Source organism: Octopus sinensis, linkage group LG1 (assembly GCF_006345805.1).
Source record: "Octopus sinensis linkage group LG1, ASM634580v1, whole genome shotgun sequence".
In the NCBI taxonomy this organism is placed as follows: domain Eukaryota; kingdom Metazoa; phylum Mollusca; class Cephalopoda; order Octopoda; family Octopodidae; genus Octopus; species Octopus sinensis.
The window spans coordinates 198,826,217-198,847,859 of NC_042997.1; the positions used below are offsets into that span (position 1 = coordinate 198,826,217).

The 21,643-nt window shown below is 37.1% G+C and overlaps 1 long non-coding RNA gene across 1 annotated transcript; it reads right to left on the bottom strand.

The window, feature by feature from the left end:
• Positions 1-1,113: 1,113 nt before the first annotated feature.
• On the bottom strand, positions 1,114-16,166 carry LOC118766501. The gene is made up of 3 exons (XR_005002439.1): positions 15,960-16,166; positions 2,833-2,837; positions 1,114-1,123 (listed from the first exon to the last, which is right to left on the bottom strand). It is a non-coding gene; the product is annotated as an uncharacterized LOC118766501 (long non-coding RNA).
• Positions 16,167-21,643: the final 5,477 nt, after the last annotated feature.

Genomic DNA, 21,643 nt, shown 5'->3' on the forward strand with positions numbered 1-21,643 from the left:
TAATTAAGCTTGGTCAATGCTTAGATATTGGTGTCTAGTTTTGGGAGGTTGTGTGGCATATATATAAAAGAAATAAGCGTTATTACTCTTTTACTTGTTTCAGTCATTTGACAGCGGCCATGCTGGAGCACCGCCTTTAGTCGAGCAAATCGACCCCGGGACTTATTCTTTGTAAGCCCAGTACTTATTCTATCGGTCTCTTTTGCCGAACCGCTAAGTGACGGGGACGTAAACACACCAGCATCGGTTGTCAAGCAATGCTAGGGGGACAAACACAGACACACAAACATATACACACATACTTATATATATATATATACATATATATATATATATATATATATATATATATATACGACGGGCTTCTTTCAGCTTCCGTCTACCAAATCCACTCACAAGGCATTGGTCGGCCCGGGGCTATAGCAGTAGACACTTGCCCAAGATGCCAGGCAGTGGGACTGAACCCGGAACCATGTAGTTGATTAGCAAGCTACTTACCACACAGCCACTCCTGCGCCTATTGTTTATGTTCCTTATTTCAATATGTTGGAAGTTGCTTTTTATCGGTTTGGTGGAGCATGTTATATCTGTGTCCTTCGCAGACTCTCCGAAGTCTGTGAAATTAATAACGTTATCGTTCCGCTTAAATTGTAGCAATCGACATTTAGCGAGGAAAATGGGAATTTCTGAGAATTGACGTTCGGACGAATAAGGGATATATGTAATGGTTAATGTTTGTGGTGGAAATGAAACAATGTGACGAGAAGAGATGAGGAAAATTGGAAATCATTGAAATGGAAATGACATGAGGCCAACCAGTTCCATGGATCTCAAAGAAAAATCAGAAAAGGAGACAGCAGGTTTGTAGGCCAGATGCTGGTGTGCATTTGTGAGAGACATGCCAATTAGATGTGTATAGTCTCAGTAGGTGTGGTCAAGAATGTGTTTGTGTGCAGCACAATGTGGTAGCAGCAGTCTGTTGTGGAGTTTTGTTGAGGGTTGGTAGTTACTGGGAAGTATTTCCTAGCACTCAGGTGAAAGGCTGGCTAGGCTTTGCAGTTTTTCTATGTTGTATATTCACTAGGTAAGATACTCTATGAGTATTGTATATACACTAGGTGAGCTTTAGCATCCGAAATGATCATGAAATTTTTATTTTAGAGCAACTCGTGTTAATGGGTTTAAAGTCATGAACAGAGACTCAAGCAAGAACAGAGGCTCAAACTGGCCAGTAGTAACATGACGGAACAAAGTTAAGCCAAAATATGTTAATATAATTTATTAATAATCCCCAGCAAACAAACAAAGGTTATTAAAGGAACACACCTTAATTAAAATTACAGAGACATGGAGGTGAGTAGTGATAGTATAAACGAGTATTTTGTAAACTGATTGCGGAGGAGGAGCGCCAAGCAGTGGTAAGTGAAATTACAATGTTATTATCAGTTCGAATATGCTTGGTGCACGTTCGAACTGGGCAACAAGCTACTCACTGCGTTTTGACATGGAGAATATATTTTGCTTGTTGACAAATAGTGTGCATACATCTAGATCGGCTCACAGCGCCATCTACCCAGACTGTGAGATGTATTTCAGAGTAGTTGTCTCCGTGACTGAAGAGATAACTACTCCGAAATGCTGGCATCTCACAGTCTAGGTAGGTGAAACTGCGTGCTGAGCTAGTTGTATACACACCATTTGTCTACCAGCGAGACATATTCTCTGTGACAAAACGCAGTGAGTAGCTTGTTGACTAGTTCGAACGTGCATCAAACATTTCGATTTGTGTACAGAATGTAGTATTGTTTAAGCAGTACAGTGATGTCAGCCCTGCGGTAATTTCACAGTTCTTAGTTTGGTTATAGATTCCAACTGTCTCTGCGAAAGCAGTTCACACAGAACCATTTTCTTTGAGAACTCTAAGAAAAGAAGAATCGCAAATTTAAAGCAAAATATTAGATTATAGCATGGCCGTACGTTAGAAGCCGGTATCGCAACCACATGGTTTCAGATGAAATCTCAGTATGTGGTTCCCTGGCTAAGTGTTTGCTGATAAAGTCTCGGGATTGAAATTTGTACGACGGATTGGGTTACAAACCACGAATTCAGTATCCGGAACTAATGAAACATAACGACACAGAAACACGTGTCCAACGGTCCTATAGCGTCACATACAATCACTATAAGGAGATTTCCTATACTGAGACAGTATTCACAGCAACGGTCATTCCACATTTAAGAGTACACGAACACCTATGTTGTTCAGTTACCGCTGATTAATGTGCCCTTATAAACCTATACAGGGTATGTGCGTGTGTATTGCGCCTATATCCGTGGTTACGTTTATATCTCGTGATCTAATGGTTCGACAAATATCGATAAAATAAGCACTAGAAATAAAAGTACGAGCGACGATATGATGACTAAACAAATTTAGAAGACGGTGCCTCTGTATGACCGCAGCCCACTGACTGAAACTTGTAAAAGGGTAACTATATAATTGCATGCTTCAACTCATTTTAACATTCTTCTTCTTCTTAATCCTTTTTGCCCCTTGTGGAGCATAGGGCCTCAACAGTTGTTTTCCACTTTTTGCGGTCCTTGGCGCATTTCTTGGCTGCTTCCCATGTCAGGCCGGTGGTCCTCACCTCTATAGGAGAGTGGGAACACAGGCGGGAACCTTGATATGAAAGCTGAAATAAATAGGTTTTCCTTCTGAGCTTTCCAAAGGCATGTCTGAGGAGGTAAAAATATTTTCGTCCTCTGTGCACCTTTTAATATAACAACATAATAATAGCTTTCTAAAAGTTTCCACGTGTATCCCACACTCACACATTCTCCATAAACTACGAAACGTCAATCAGAGCCAGGTGCACTTGATTCGTAGTCAGTTCCCACTTTCTTGAAACTTTCTGCATGCACAATTTGATTTTAAACTATTTCCATTCTCCTCTTTTTCATCAATACCTAATAGCTTCAGGCGTCCAAATTTCCTATTTTGTATTTATTATAATCACCTTTCAATATATATAACATTTTGATAGCTACAATAAGAACATAAGCTTCAACCACTGACCCGGTGAGAAGAACTTCTCAAAGACACAATTGCTCGCTGAGACGTCATTAACGTTTACTCTTTAAAATCGATATCGAGTTCATAAATGCCATTCACAGAAGAAATTGACTTTTGAAAGTCATTAAAATTAGTTTCGTTCAAATAAGCATGGACTTGTTTTCTATATCCTTGTTTATGTTGTCCATCTTCAGTTGTGGATCCTTTGATGGCAAACAGTGTAACTCGATTTCAGGACGGACATGTGAATATTAATTAGACTAGATACTAATTAATTGGCATGCATGCCTCCTTTTTGTTCACTTCTCTGCGCTAAGTGCGTTTCTACTTATCTTCATTTACACTTCATCACTGACAACGTCGATGGGGATGCCTCTCAATCTTAAAAATGCTGATGTTACATCTCTACAACTTGGCCGGAACGTTAGTTGGTCTTTGAAGCACAATTCCTTTTAGTAATCGAGCAGTAAAGGATCCTACGGCAAAACGCAAGTAACAGACCCACTGTACGTTAATCCATATCAGTTGATGTTTGTATGTGCCCCATGTTTCTCACCTCTACAGGAGAGTGGAAACACAGGCGGGAACCTTGGTATGAAAGCTGAAATAAATAGATTTTCCTTCTGAGCTGTCCAAAGGCATGTCTGAGGCGGTGAAAAATATTTTCGTCTTGTGTGCACCTTTTAGAATTTATACTGCCTACATATCTGAATTGTGAGGTTGTGGTTAGTTCATGTTGTACTTGTAGGGGAAAACAAAGGGCGATGCAGTGTGCCATCAATAGATGGCGACAATCATCTGGGAATTGACTGTCGTGGCACTCCGTCGGTTGCGACGAAGAAGGTTCCAGTTGATCTGATCAACGGAACATGCTGATCGTGAAATTAACATGCAAGTGGCTGAGCACTCCACAGACACGTGTACCTTTAACGTAGTTCTCGGGGGGGATTCCGCGTGACACAGAGTGCGACAAGGCTGGCCTCTTTGAAATACAGGTACAACAGAAACAGGAAGTAAGTGCAAGTTGTGGTGAAAGAGTACACCATCCCCTGCCGGTCGTGGAGCTTTAGGTGTTTTCGTTCAACAAACACTCAGAACGCCCGGTCTAGGAATTGAAACCGCGATCCTATGACCGCGAGTCCGCTACCCTAAAAACTGGGCCATTGCTCTTCCACTGTAGAGTAGTAGAATAATACCATAGATAATGTCTTCGATCTTATTGTATAATTCTTTTCTACTCTAGGCACAAGGCCCGAAATTTGGTGGGAGGGAAGAGGCCAGTCGATTAGATCGAGCCCAGTACACAACTGGTACTTAATTTATCGACCCCGAAAGGATGAAAGGCAAAGTCAACCTCCTCGAAATTTGAATCTTGTTCCATAATTAAGAATATTTCTTGACGTAATGTGAAGAATAGATAACTCTCAAGGAAGATAACAAGAGTCGCAACAAGGATATAATTGCTCTCTTAAGACTGCACATTTAGTACTATTTACGAAAACTTTTACACCATTTAAAGAATCAAATGCTAAAAAGAAATTACAATTTTGAAATTGCTGCTTAACTGATTTGAAATTAACTCTAAAAGTACTAAAGGTACTTACTTTCTATCGACCTGTTTTGCCGAACCGCTAAGTTACAGGGATGTAAATATGTGTGTGTGTGTATCTATGTATGTACGACTGGCTCCTTTCAGTTTCCGTCTACCAAATGTTCTCAGAAGGCTCTGGTCGGCTCGTTGAAAAGAGACAGGAAACCATTTCAGTGTAAAGGTTTCATCTATAGTTTCAATTCACTACCGGCATTAAAATATCTTCTATCCGTTTCAGTCGAATTAATGGACCCCAGTACTTTAATTTTTTTTGAAGCTTGGTACTTATATTCTATCGATCACTTTGGCTGAACCGCTAAGTTACGGAGATGGAAATCCGCCAACACCGGCTATCTAGCAGTGATGGGGAACAAACACAGGCACAAAGATACACACAAACACACGTATGTATGTGTGTGTGTATATGCATGTGTGTGTATGCATGTGTGTGTATGTATGTGTGTGTATGCATGTGTATGTATGTGTGTATATGTGTGTATGTGTATGTGTGTGTATGTATGTGTGTGTGTATGTATGTGTGTGTGTATGTATGTGTGTGTGTGTATGTATGTGTGCATGTATGTATTATGTAAGGCTTCTTTCAGTTTCCGTCTAGCAAATGCATTCGCAAGGCTTTGGTCGGCCTGAGGTTATAGAAGAAGATACTTGCCCAAGGTACCACGCAAAAGACTGGACCCTGAACACTGTGCTTGGAAAGCAACCTTCTTACTACTCATCCACGCCTGCGTCTATAAACACACACACACACACACACTTTTTTGAAGATATTTTTTGAAGTATATTTTTTTAAATCTCATTTACCTGATTTTTCATTTTCAAAAAAAAAAAAAAATCTAAATTAAGATAAAAATTAAAATGTGTGAGTCCAACGGTTTCAATGAGACAGAATAATAAATTTTACTCATTAGCATAATAGCATTTAATGATAGTTTACTAATTGAGAAGCTATCGCTCAGGAAATTAATCTTCAAATCAATAAAACTTGACACGACACATTTTGTCATTATATCCTCATCGTACAGTTTCTTCTTACTTGTGAAAAGAAATGTTTAAAAAATAGAAATATAAATCAAATGATTTATGTGACTTAAAGATTGGACGAAGGCGTAAACAAAGATATTTGTCGCTGTATAATGTATAATATACTGTGAAATATCGAGAGCGACGTCTTGACAGAAAGACACAAAGGAGTTTGAATGTTACAAAGAAAGGTTATGCGGTGGGGTGGACGGGGTTTTATGAAAGGCAAACCGAATAGGATGATGCAGCGTAGGAATCTCTTTAAGTCTCTGGAAGAGAGAGAGAAAGAGAGAGAGAGATTTCAGTAGAGAAAATGTTTGCTGTGTAGAAATAAGTAGTCTGATCAATAAGTATCCGGACTGTTCCCATAGTAACGAAGCTAAAGCACGCATAGTGAAGCCGGTTGGCACAGATTGACCATGAACTCTGCCGTGCATGCGCACTAAGATTTAATGTTCTATCTCACTTCCGCTGTTTACAGCAGTGCTTGCAAGGAACGTGTGTAGCGTGTTATCGTCGCATTGACAATGACAGAGAAAGTTGACCAGAGAATCGGTATCAAGTTTTGCCAAAAGCTTAGCGATACCAGCTCAGAGGCCAAATCAATGTTTTCAAAAAGTTTTCATCGTTCTCGACACAACCAAGAACTTGTGCAACCGAAACCCGAGTGTCATTTTGGTCATTTGAAAGCAATTCTGGCACAAACTTGGCAAACACGTGTCTCATACTCAAATCTTCGGTGATAATGGACTGAACTGTAACGAATCTGCACATCCACTGATAACTCACGGATGGTGATTCAACGACTTCCCTCACAGTTGCGATGTTTTTCTCAGCTCTGTTGGTTGCAAGTCTCTCAGAACGTTCGTCAATATCGATATTTTTTCGGTCATCATGGAAACGGCTGAACCACTCGCACACTTGTGTGTGGCTCATACATTTCTCTCCATTCACTTTCTGCAACTTTGTGTTGGCCTCTGTGCGGGTATTGCCATGGCATCCTTTTCTATCATTGTCAATATGACAATCACACGCTACACCCCTTCCTTCCAAGCATTGTTGTAAACAGCGGAAGTGAGCTAGAAGGTTAAAACTGTGCGCATGCACAGCAGTGTTCAATGTCAATGTTTACCGAGCGGCATTACACTGCGTGCTTTAGCTTCGTTACTTATTGTCCCGATACTTATTGATCAGATATCGTATACTTCTTTTTCAGAGAGAAAGAATACTGAGATCATTTGCATCGTTGTCCAAAAGTTCTAGAGTTTTATAGCCGTGTGGTAAGAAGCTTGCTTACCAACCACATAGTTCCGGGTTCAGTCCCACTGCATGGCACTTTGGACGAGTGTCTTCTGCTATATCCTCGGGCCGACCAAAGCCTTGTGAGTGGATTTGGTAGACGGAAACTGAAAGAATCCCGTCGTATATAGGTGTATATATATATATGTTTGTGTGTCTGTGTTTGTCCTTCCAACATCAATTGACAACCGGTGTTGGTGTGTTTACGTCCCCCGTAACTTAGTGGTGTTACAGCAGTCAAAAAATCGAAAAAAGTAGGGATTTTCAGAGAAAAAAAGCATCTTTTTGATGTAAATAATTTTTGGTGTTAACATGGTCCGATTTGAATTTTTTCTCCTACGAAAGGAAGAGCAGGCCTTCTTCTATCATACTCTCAATTTTTGTCAACTTGTGCCGCAGGGTCTCGGAGGAGATAGTGTTAGTTGAAGGCTACCAAACCTGCCATACACAGACAACTTCAGCTTTATATAGAGAGAGATTTCATAAAGATGTTAATTAATTTTTCATTTTATTTTCTTTTACGAAATTGACTGTTAGCGAATCATCAAATGCACTCTTTACTTATATCACGTGATCAACCAGACTATCGGATATTGCTGTCCATCGCTGGTCACAATGCGCTTTGCATCGTTTTAGCTTTCGAATGAGGCTAACCCACTGACTAATGTGTGCAGGCCAACAGTCCTGCTAATAGGAAGGCTAGTCCGTCGCAGGGTGACGCATTGACCGCTGAGTGGACAGAAGCAACGTGAAATGAAGTGTTTTGCTCAAGAACACAAAGCGCAGCCGGTCTATGGATCGAAACCACGACCTCACGATTGTGAGTGCAACACGCCTAACCACTAGGCTACCGCCTTCACGAATATAGAATTATGAAAACAAATTTTACACCCTGCTATATAAAACGCTGTAAAACTTTTATCACCGCGCATGCCAAACTGAATAAAATAACAGAAACCCTGTGTTGTATGGTAGACACAAATGAATCAATGTTCTGATTATTTTCCAATTACCCAGCAAGAGATCTCTTTCAACAGGCACGCGTAGCATTCAGTGTTGGCTCATACAATCGGAAATCCTTCAGTTCTCTTAACAACGAGGACAAAGTTATCCAATTATCTTTATCTTCTCTTTCAATTTTGTTTAGTATTGCCCTTTTGGTGGGAACATTTTAAAAGAATACCTTTCGTTATTTTTGTCATTAATATCATTAAATTTTACATGGAAACTAAACGCCACTCTTGGCGTTAGGATTGATGTTACAACTTTAATTCTGAAATAATCCTTTCCAGATTGCGTAACCAAAAGATAAAATAAATGTATCTGTTTATCAAATGAAATTTAATTACAAAATTATAGCAGTACATAAAAATCATGGAATAGAAAAGGATTAAAGAATCGCTTGTAAAATTACATCCATGAATCAGAAATGAACTGTTAACTTTACTATTGTTTATTCAAGGAAAATGAAAACCTTTGTATTTTTTGAATAGTTGAAATATATATGTATTAGCCGTGAAAATCCTAACTTTCATGATAAACTACATTTCACCCAAAGGTTTAGAAGAAATTCCAATAAATTGGTTATGAGAAAAACTATTCCTAAAATACATTAAATATATATTTATATTTCAACATCTTTTCGCGTTTGTGCGAGAGATGAGTAGAAATATATCTATGTGTGGGTAGGTGAGTATGTATGGATAGGTGTGTGCGTGAATAGATGCATGTGTAGCCATGTGTGTATAGACAGGGGTGTGTGTAGCTGTATACCTATGTACAGATAGGTGGACATATGTGTGTACGTACGAATGTAAAACTAGGCGTATGTATTTTCATACATGAGTATTTATGTCTGTATATGTACCAGTATACATACATACACACACACACACACACATATATATATATATATATATATATATATATATATATATACTATACATGTAAGAATGCGTATGTGAATATATATATATATATATATAATATCAAGAGAGATAAGCGATCTATTACGTGTAACTTTGCGTGGTTTAGTAATATACTCCATACTTTCTCAACTCAAATTGTATTAGATGACTATATAGTCGCGAGCAGGCAAAAAGAAAAACGAATATTCTTTCATATATATTATCACGCTACTTTCCCACTTCGATCGTGTGAATAACCGAGAACGGGAAACTCTGAATAACGATTCAAAAACCTTCACCTTTTAATATAACATACACGCTCTGCTGTATGCATTACGCACTTTTTCTTAGTTCGTAAACACGTAAACACCAGTGTTCGACAATTCACACACACACACACATATATATATATATATATATATATATATATATATATATGTCTGTGCTATTTGTTTAACGACTATATATTCCTTGGCCTTCGACTATTGTTCATTCAGTCCCTTTTAATCACATCTTCCTGTTATACAACTAATCGCAAAGCGCTATTCATCAGGTGGCTGCTATTATTCTACGCGGTTTAAGGACAAAAAAATCGATTTAATAAGATTGTTTCTCCTAAAACGGACGTAATATATGTTACTTTTCTTCATTATATTCGTTATTGATTTAGCTTTAGATATGTTATAATTGTTTTGTCGCAGCTATACTTTGCAAAGATTACGTCTCCTTTGCAAGGCCAGTAATACATGAGATGTAAACAGTTGCTTATCTTCACAGCTTTGCATTTCAGTTGAGTTATGTTCCCATAGCCCGAGCGTTAATTGCTACCTCATGTTGCTTCTTCATAATTCTGACCATCTAGAATGTTCCGTCCACATGTTTTCTTAAAAACTGACTTCGAAATATTCAAATAATATAATATCTGCATTATCCTAATACTGCAGTCGCCTTCACGTCCTTGAAGGCAGCATTTCTTTCGAAAATCAGATTATAAAAGAAACTAATTAAAAACAAACTTCACCGATTCTGAACATATTAAACCATGTTGGAATCTTTAATGGAATATATAGTTTTAATTGGGATATATCTTCATGGAAGAAAGCGTGAGTATGCGCGCGTCTGTAAACTGGTGATTTATATGTGTCCCCAAACCTCAGACATTTCTTCTACTCAACATCAGTCCCTCAACTCTCAAAAGAAACTCCTACGCATCGCACTCGACAACTCCACAACCCACCTCGAATCTATAATAACTGTAAGCCTCCCTGTCTGAATCCACCCTCTATAACCACACACTATAAACATTCTAGCCGCAAGAAGTAGAAGATCCTATGGTTCACACCCCCTTTCTCCCTCCAAGTTAAACATTTGCCTAAACTTTTCTTTAAAAGCCTCAACTGTAACTTCCCACCACAGCATAACTATTACCCTATCTTTCATGAATCATCAGTTAAAATCCCCTACTCTACCACACCTAATTTGGGGCCATAAATTACCTCCAATAACAGACGCAAATTATAACACCAGTCCTTAGAACCTGCAATTTGTCACGCTGCACCCCAAATTAACCTACCTAGCAGAAAATGTACAACCCTCCGTAACCCCTCCCCACAACTTGACTAAATAATAACAGACTCAAGACATCTTTCTATATGCTACCCATGTGGCCACATACACAAACAGTGATACCCCCTCCAAATCGAATACCGATACCGGTTGTACTTCCAGTTCGTTTTCAGTGATAACGGACCACTGGAATTTGACCTCTCCAGCGGTAATCTCCAACCGCGGAGCAAGTAGGAAAACTTGAAACTGTTGGGTTTCCACGCTCCCACCAAGCAGTGGTCTATCTATATGAGCGATACTGTTAATTTCAAGCATCGCTACCGTACACATGTGAACTCTTTCTTCAATCCAAATTCTAAATCCTTTTACATCCTGAGCAACTTATATATACGTCATCATATCTCAAAATGTTCCCTATACCCTATCCTGGTCCATCGTAAGTGAGGCTCCCCCATACAACGCAAACATCAGTATGTGTAAATTATGTTTAAAATAATCGCAAACCATTCTTTGCCACCACGACCCCTCATTGCTAAATGGATTCTCAGAAGTAATACTCACTTGTAAACACAGGTTCTACTCATCATTTGCCCATTTTATTAAATCTATGTAATCCCATTACTATAAGTATCCTTAGTAAAAATTAACCTTTGAGGTACGAGGTACGTCTAGCAATTTACCATCTCAACTAATACCACCCTCCTTATTAAACTATTCTTTCTCATTGTTATCTTTACAAATTCATTTAAGCCACTACATTCCACTTCCCTCATAGCCTCCGCCTTCCCACCCTCACAAGTGATAGTATTTCCCTTCTCTCATTTCTCCTCTTCAACCAAAAGCGCTTAATACTGCCCCATTCATTTGGATACTAACTTGTCAACTCTTCCCGTCTCTATTCACCTCCTTCTATTCAATTTCATACACCTCTGCATACCTCAGAACTCCCCTTCCAATACCAACCTGCATTCATTATTTCACTAACTGCTGCTATCTTCCCCACCAACTCACCTCCACTCCGTCCACCTCACTCTATCTTCTCTCATACCTTTCAACATATCTTAATAATTTCCCTATGCCACCGAACTAAACACTTTACATCCCTCAAATAATTTCCATTACTTTTCTCACTATCTCACCTTTCAATAATTCTATACCTATTTACCATAAACTGTAACAAACCCAACACAACAGACCACCATTCAAATACTATCCACCCTACCCTCTTATTCGTCTTCCTACTCTCCATCTCTACTACTACCTCCCTTAGTACCCTCATTATTAACCCCTCACTCTTGAACTATTTTTCTCCCATCACTATTCCCTATTTTAATACCCCCAGTCCCCGCTCTAATACAACTAGCTCTCCACATTTAATCATTCCATCTTTGAACTTCTCTACATTAAGATATGAAACATAAGACCTTCTCTACCCTGGCGGCGGAAGCTCGTTTCGTCCAGTGTTAATTGCATCCACACGACCGCATGTCCAGCATTATTATGGATCTCCGAGTCACCAGAAACAACTATTGGACTTGTAACACCTTTCTTCCGCCCCTTTAATTTTCTCTGCCGTTTTTACTCCGTGTATGTTGAACCTATAAATATCTATATATCTATACATAAAATTTCATCATCTGAAAGTTTCCACCTTTTGCCTTCTCTCCTTTTGCATGTATACACATATACATATTTTGTATTTGATGTATTTAATATATTTAATGTGTTCAATTTGTTTATCCGAATAATTGCCTATATACCAGCTCAACTTGATCCCTCTTATAGCCTTTCTTTACCTTGTGGAATGATCCCTTGTAAAGACATCGGAGTCTAAGTTTGAATTTTTTGAACACTACTGACTTCTATACGGAGAATCTCTGGATCTCAGCTGTGAACTAAATATGCCTTTATATATACTTACGTAAATATTTATATATTTATGTAAGCATGCATACATATATGTATGTATGTGTATTCTGTTAGCGGTTAAAGATTCAGAATTCAGCTTCGCTCGGGTAACCATTCATCCATTAAATTTTAAACAGGTCTTACATTTTCTTTTCTTTCGGTTCCAAATGAGTTTTTCATCTATAGAGTATGAATTACGGATTTAGGTTCTTTCTCCCCAAAACCTAATTTTTTTCTAATCTCCTTTGATCCCGACTGGTCGTTTTATCCTATCACCGCGGTGATGATGAGCATATGCCGAAAGGGAACTTTTAGGTTTGAGTATTCAAGATCCTCATCAGTAATCCGAAGTGCCTTCTTTCTCATGTATTCTGCTTCCATATTGATGTCTTGAGGGTATGGATTCGACAGTCGAGTATATTTCTATGTTATAATAATTGTCTTACAGATCGATTACGTTTCAATTTGGCCGCTGTTATTTATTCTCCGGTCTTCTTTTGATCCACCATCACAGTCGCTTTGAGTTATCTTTATTATTTATCATATTTCTTTTTTGTTTTGTTCCAGATTGCTTCGGCTACTATGTCATCTCTTGTGAGAAAATAATACCTCGAGGCCATTCTCTGTTCGTCGTTAACTGCATTAGTTTTAGCTGTAACATGACCTTCATTTACTGCCATATAATGCTTTTTTGTATTTTCTGAAAGAGACACGTAAATGAGAATTTCTTGCTCAGGGTTACACATAAAAGTAACCTTAAAAAATGATATTTTATTGACTTGTAATATCTTTTGTATACATACATCGACAATCAGATTGAACCTGCAGGAGAATATATTTTGTATTTTATATCACTAATTATTGGATTAACTGGGTTTGAGATGTATCTACCACCTACGCCTGACAGGTCTTGCCGAAGACTATTTGCGCAAATAAGAGAACCCGAGTAAAATAGAATCAGATAAAAGCAAGCAAAACTTGGAAGTCTCTGTCAACGTTTTCCCGTGTAAATCGTTCGTGTATATATATACATATATATATATATCATATTGGACTGCTGAAGTCTACGAGTTTTTTCATTCTCTCTTTACTTTCTTTTATTCCTTTCTGTTGAAGAGCTTAGGCTCGAAACATAAAAGACTTTTTCTATTCCTGGGCGTTATACTAATACATCTGCTTGTTTTGTACACCACCTGTCTTCATCTTTTGTTTCTTTCGTAAACTCTCCATATATATATATATATATATATATATAATCATAAAAGATTTCCTCTTACTTGTAGCCCACGGCAGCTTTGTCTAAGTTATAATTTTCGGGAAGGTGATTTTCCATTTTCCTCTTTATAGTTTTCCATTTCTGTAATATTTTCCTTTTGTTTCGCGATGTCTTTTTTTCCGACTCTCGCATGTTTACATTTCTCACTTCCCACAGCAGCTTATCGTTTTGGGGATCAGTAAATATAATCATCATTTTCTTCAAACTGACTTTCAGACCTCATTTTCGATAGTATCTTGCCACTGCATCCCATTGATGATATTAACGTAGTGTTTTTCATCGACATGTCCCGTGCCTTATTTTCTCTCTAAACTCGTCAAAAATACTCCTTCCCTGTAACAGACTATGATTACTATCGGTGTTGATTGGTTCAGCTACTGAGACATCCAGCAAAATGCACCGTTTATCAACTAGGATTTATATTTCCTTCCAATGCTGAGTATTTGTGCTTATCTATATCCACCGCTTTTCATGAATGGGCTATTCTTGATGTAAAGCGCTTTTTCCCCCCCTTTGGGCCATGATGAATAAATTTTCCAACGTTTCTATCCCTATCGTCCCTTTCTCACTTTTGATTTGAAATCTCACATCACTATGGTGTAAATGGATTTGTGAGCTAGCAACTTATATCTTGATAAGCTTCCGCATTTTTATCGTCCTCGCTTTTCCATGTTGGAGCAAAGATCTGGATAATCTTCAGCACGGCATATTCTGAGAGACGAATGTTTAACACCTTGATCCGTCCGTGACAAATAACAGAATGAGTGCATTCTTTACATAAGATGAAACCTATGCTTCCCCTGTTCTAGTACTTTCTGACGTTTCTCGTCACACAACACTTCTGTCCGTCTATCCTCATATATTGTTGGAACAAGTTGGTGTTTATCTTGATTGAAGGTATGCTCAAAGAGCTGCTGTACAAGACCTTGCATTCTAGTCTCTTCAATACCAAACGTCCAACGTGCGCTGTTATGAGAAAGTGAGACGTGAGTTAGTAAAAAAAGGAAGAACAGTGATTGGAAACGACGGAGGATCACTGAAAGATCCACACATGGAATCTCCTTGCAGGAGCATGCCTGAACCGAGGGAATTCGAGAGCAGAGTTGAGTAAAAGACGTGATCGCTGAATATTGAAGAGAAATGAGCCAGACAAAACACAAAGTTCACGAACAATAGGTGAACCTACGAAGTTGTCGAGTGGTGGGTAAGAGATCGACAGAAACTACTCGGAAGAACGCAAGGGCGATAGGAACGCCACGTAGATGAATGACACAAAACAAAAGAGAGACAGACAGACACGGGAACAATGGTAATGCATGGGCAATGAAATATAGGGATATCTGACAGTGTGATCGATAAAGATATATATATTTATATATACTTATACAGATTTATATTTATACATATTGCATATATATGTTTATACATATTGCATATATATATATATTTCGCAGGAGTGGCTGTGTGGTAAGTAGCTTGTTTACCAACCACATTGTTCCAGGTTCAGTCCCACTGAGTGGCACCTTGGGCATGTGTCTTCTACTATAGCCTCGGGCTGACCAAAGCCTTGTGAGTGGATTTGGTAGACGGAAACTGAAAGAAGCCCGTCGTATATATGTATGTATATACATGCGTGTGTGTGTGTTTGTGTGTCTGTGTTTGTCCCCCTAGCATTGCTTGACAACCGATGCTGGTGTGTTCACGTCCCCGTAACTTAGCGGTTCGGCAAAAAGACCGATATAATAAGTACTGGGCTTACAAAAGAATAAGACCCGGGGTCGATTTCCTCGATTAAAGGCGGTGCTCCAGCATGGCCGCAGTCAAATAAATGACTGAAACAAGTAAAAGAGTAAAACAGTAAAAGAATATATATTTATACATATTGCATATATATATATATTTATACATATTGCATATATATATATATATATTGTTTAAAATATTTAACTACAGTACCTTATGATAAGACTTGCCCCGTTTGATTATCAATAGTCTGCTAGTGGGCGACCCCCTTAATTATCAGCGAACATCTTGTTTTAAGTATTCCCCTTCGAAACCTCATGATATTGCTTATAATAAATCTTCATTTTTATGACTATACCAACTAGAATGTCTGTCTACTACCTCAGCCCTATCTCCAACAGATACTGCCCTCTGTTCTCTCAGGTTTAGATATACAAGGGATTTGAATAAACTATAAAGTCTATCAATTAAAACTGACACCATAAAGACAAAAAATCAATGGCAGGGTCCATTTCTTATTGATAATTTTAGTAACTTCTATGCTGAAATAGAAACATGTTCTTTGTCTATCTCCTTAACTTCTTGGAGATTTTAGGTATAATTATACTAATGTGTCCATCTGTTGTAATTTAAATTAAATTCTAAGTCTTTGTGCAGCTGACGATTGCTCTACATATTAAACTGATGTATTGATTGCATTGTTCAATTAAATAGGTCTGCATGAAACAATCGTACTGCATTACCTCTGATATCCTTGTTGCTTAATTTTATATATATATATATATATATATATATATTTGTAAAAAATGAAGTTTGAAAATGCTGCTATATTAGACAAATTTTAATTTAGCATGTTTCGGTTCTTGAAATGGCGAACCTTATCAAAAAAAATTATATATAATAGAGTCCATGCTATATGTTTAAAGAGTATGATGTAATAGTTCATAATTGTGACATATATTCAATAGAGTCAAATATAAAAAATTCATATATAATAAAGAGAGTCCATGCTATATATTTAAAGAGTATGATGTAGTAGTTCATAATTGTGACATACATTCAATAGAGTCAAATATAAAAAATTCATGTTCTTGAAAAGGCGAGGAGTTCATTTTAGATTTTACCTTGTGTTCCAATGGGAGTAACTGTAATGATTTTTGGTCGGTGTCTGCTCGCATAATTTTGGTGAATTTTGTGATTGTTGGATTTATATCAGCTCAGCTAAGCTGTGGTCACTTGCACTTTTCACTGACGTCATATAGTTCCAAACCAATCAAAACCCAGTCTCAACGAATGTAGTGAAAAGACTCCTAACTGTATCCTGTTAGGAAACCAACCAAGCGGAACGACAGTTTGGACACGGAAGAAATACGTCATCATTTTTTTGACGAATCGAAATTAGATCTGACCCATGACTGTATCCTGTTGGGTGGCTAGTCCAGCAGAACGAGACGTCATCAATGTTTTGACCAATCAGAATCGGGTCTGACCCATAGCTGTATCGTGTGGGGAAACCGACCAAGCAGGGTGACGATAGCTTGACCACTGAGGTAATACGTCATCAGTTTTTGTATATATGTATATATATATATACATACATACATCTTGCATATTCATATATATATATATATATATATATATGTTGCATATTCATATATATGCATATTGCATATTCACATACATATAACTATAAATATATATATATAGCATATTCATATATATATATATATATATATATATATATATTGCACATATATATATATATATATATATATATATATATATTGCACATATATATATATAATATATATAATATATTGCATATATATATATATATATATATATATATTATATATATATATATATATATATATATATATGCATATTACATATGTATGTATATGATTCCAAGCTCCAGAAGGTCATCACTGGTGTAGATGACCGGATAAGCCTTCAGTCAAACCTACTGGCTGTTGTCCAATGGACGGAAAAGAACATGTTGCTAAACGAAGGCAAATTCGAACTGATTCACTTTGGATGGGAGAACGCTCTGAAACTCCCATACTCCCTTCCTTCTGGTGGAATTCTCATGGCATCTAACAACATCAGAGACTTGGGAGTAACTGTCGACAACAACATAAGCTGGGCTACACATATATACAGCTAAGTTAACATGGCCCGCAGAATGTCTTCCCGGATTCTCAGAACCTTCCAGTCGAGAGATTTCCCACACCATTCTCTTTCTCTTCTCCACTTTTGCCCGACCCCACCTTGAATACTACTGTCCACTGTGGTCTCGCTACAAGAAACAAAATATTATGAAAATTGAAGCTCCCCAAAGGTCAATCACAAAAAAGTTAGATGGCATTTCAGACCTCGACTACTGGGGTCGACTAAAAAAGCTGAAACTGTATTCACTCCAACGTGAACGCTACATTATCTGTATGACGTGGAAAATATTCCATCAGCACTGTCCAAATGATGTTGGCATCACCTTCAAAATACACTCAAGACTTGGACCCCGTGCAAACCGTCCACAAGAAAAATTTAAATCGCATCTCATAGCATCAGTACGGCACAATTATTTCACCTCAATTGGCCCCGCTCTCTTCAACATTACACCAGGACACGTCAAAACAGAAACTGACCACACAAAATTCAAGAAGTCTTTGGACAAATTCCTTCAAACAGTCTCGGACAAACACCCATACCCGGATATGTCTCCGCAAACAATAACTCTCTTCTCGAATGGGCCTTGGTGCCCAAATCCTGACTTCGCCAGGTGGTGCTATTAAGTTAGACATGGCCTGGGCCAGTACTGGCCAAAACCTTTTTAACTTATTCTAAGTTATATATACATATTGCATATATATATATATATATATAATATATATATATATATATACATATTGCATAGTATTTATACATATTGTGTATATGTATAATATATATATATATATATATATCAACAATTGAGGGTAAAATTAATTAGTTATTAATCAATTTCACCAAGTATTCAGTATGTAAAAGGACATTTAAGGCGAATTCAAAATATTACATTATATATTAGGACTTAGTAAAATAAATTACTTTGCCACATACTGAACTTGCTAGAAATAGCAGCCAAAAAAGTTTTTTTGCCATTTCCACTACTTAAAGAAAAATTCTCTCAGATAATGTTTACTCAAAATAACTCACGAAGGTATGGAGGTAAAAACAGAAAAATATCACAAGTACAAAGATTATTTGAGAACGTTAACGTTTTAGATTAGCCAAATAAACTCAGCATTCTTTCGTCAGCTCAACATTTCTTATTTTGGATTTGGAAGCACTAAAAAGAGAGAACATACCCTTTGGCGACTTATCACCTCAGATGACCCGTTCAGACTGCCAGTACCAACAAATTCAAAATGTGCAAGCGAAGATTCCCTGCTCTCCCCTTCCACCCACTGGGGGTTATCTAGCAAACATTATATTTTAACGGTGAGAACCGAGGCAATATGACAGAGAGAAATGAATTATAATATACAATTAAGGGTAAAATTAATTAGTTATTAATCAATTTCACCAAGTATTCAGTATGTAAAAGGAACATTTAAGGCGAATTCAAAATATACATTATATAATTAGGGCTTAGTAAAATAAATTACTTGCCACATACTGAACTTGCTAGAAATAGCATCAAAAAAGTTTTTTTGCCATTTCCACTACTTAAAGAAAATTTCTCTCAGATAATGTTTACTCAAAATAACTCACGAAGGTATGGAGGTAAAAACAGAAAAATATCACAAGTACAAAGATTATTTGAGAACGTTAACGTTTCTAGATTAGCCAAATAAACTCAGCATTTCTTTCGTCAGCTCAACATTTCTTATTTTGGATTTGGAAGCACTAAAAAGAAAGAACATACCATTTAAGGACCATGTAAGGCGAATTCCTTTTACATACTGAATACTTGGTGAAATTGATTAATAACTAATTAATTTTACCCTCAATTGTTAATATTATAATTCATTTCTCTCTGTTGAGCTGACGAAAGAAATGCTGAGTTTATTTGGCTAATCTAGAAACGTTAACGTTCTCAAATAATCTTTGTACTTGTGATATTTTTCTGTTTTTACCTCCATACCTTCGTGAGTTATTTTGAGTAAACATTATCTGAGAGAAATTTTCTTCAAGTAGTGGAAATGGCAAAAAAACTTTTTTGGCTGCTATTTCTAGCAAGTTCAGTATGTGGCAAAGTAATTTATTTTACTAAGCCCTAATTATATAATATATAGTATATATATATATATATACTATATATCTACTATATAAACCATCGTATTTTTGCATGGGTATGTCTGCATTAACATTGTTATTTATATTAATTTATGACAATAACTATTTTTATAACTGCATATATTTCTATATGATATATTAATTTTAATGGTAGACTTTTTGATCATTTAATGTCTTCCTTCTGATATATACAAATTTCTTTGTATGTTCTTCCGTGATGGTGTTCTGGCTGAAACAATTGTAGGTCTCGTTAATGTATTAAATAAATTTTTATTAATGCTATCTCCATCTTCTCTCTTTGGTTTTTATAATAATATGGATGTCTGTGTTTCTATATCATAAGGTATTCAACCAGTCTAATCTTGGATATTTCTATCCCTCTGAGGTTTATATATCCTTACTTGTACGTTTATATATTATATATATTATATATATATATTATTATATATGTATGTAGTATATATGGTGTGGTGTGTTGTGTGTGTGTGCATGTATGTATGTATATATTGTGTGTGTGTGTGTGTGCATGTATGTATGTATATATGTGTGTGTGTGTGTGTGTGTGTGTGCATGTATGTATGTATATATGTGTGTGTGTGTGTGTGTGCATGTATGTATGTATGTATATATGTGTGTGTGTGTGTGTGTGCATGCATGCATGTATGTATGTATGTATATGTGGAGGCGCAGTGGCCCAGTGTTTAGGGCAGCGAACTCGCGGTCGGAGGATCGCGGTTTCGATTCCTAGACCGGCCGTTGTGTGTGTTTATTGAGCGAAAACACCTAAAGCTCCACGATCTCCGGCAGGGGGGGGGGCGACCCCTGTTGTACTCCTTCGCCCCAACTTTCTCTCACTTTTTCTTCCTGTTTCTTGAGTAACGCTGCTATGGACTGGCGTTCCGTCCAGCTGGGGGGGGGCACATACGCCATAGAAACCGGGAAACCGAGCCCATGAGCCTGTCTGGACTTGAAAAGGGCGCGAAAAAAAAAATATATATAATTTAACTTCGTTGTTGGTGTAATGACCTTCCCAAGACACAAAATATTGACTATCATCCAATTCGTTGATGATTATATAAAATACTGAAATGAGCACAAATTTTCAAAAGAAAACTACATATTACCTTAAAATGTCTTTAATGTAAAAGAAATTCCTCATTAGCATAGCTCTTCCACTTCCTCTGTCTTTATGGTTCTTTCTCACCGTGTGTGTGTGAAACATCCCTTTATTCATTACCTGCCCCAAGTCTAGTATGTCCACTGGTCTTGTAATACTTGACTCTCTCTCTCTATCTATCTCTATCTCTCTCGGATGTGAAACTTCAGTGGAGAGAACCATACATATATATATATATATATATATATATATATATATAGATATATATTAAATCCCAAAGAAAAACAGAAAAAAAGAGAAAAAAACACAGCAACGCAGGACGTGGAACAATTAAAGTATTATTGACGCTCAGGAAAGAAGAGAAGGAGGGTTTAACGTTTCGAGCGGAGCTCTTCGTCGGAAACAAGGAGAAGGAAAGATCCCAAGGAGGGAAGACAGAGGAGAAAATATTTGAGCTGGTGGTGCTCAAGAGATCACATGTTGAAAGATCACACACACATATATATATATATATATAAAAGACAAAATGGGACAAGAACGCAAAACATCCAAATAGACGATACAAAAAATACAGATGGATCATTCGAAGCCTTTTATCTTCAGTCAAGAACCGGATCATCCTCGCAATTTCGACCGATTAATCTTGAGATTGCTCCAATCTGGCCAGCCCCAAGGAAAAACTAAGGTAAGAGCATTAGATTCCTTTCTAAAAGGATCGAATGTATACGAAAACAAGGACAGAAAAACGGACGATGTTATACGAATATGAATAGAAAAAAACAAAAAATAATACGAATATAAATACAAAAAAACAATAATAATAATAACAGGACAGATAGAT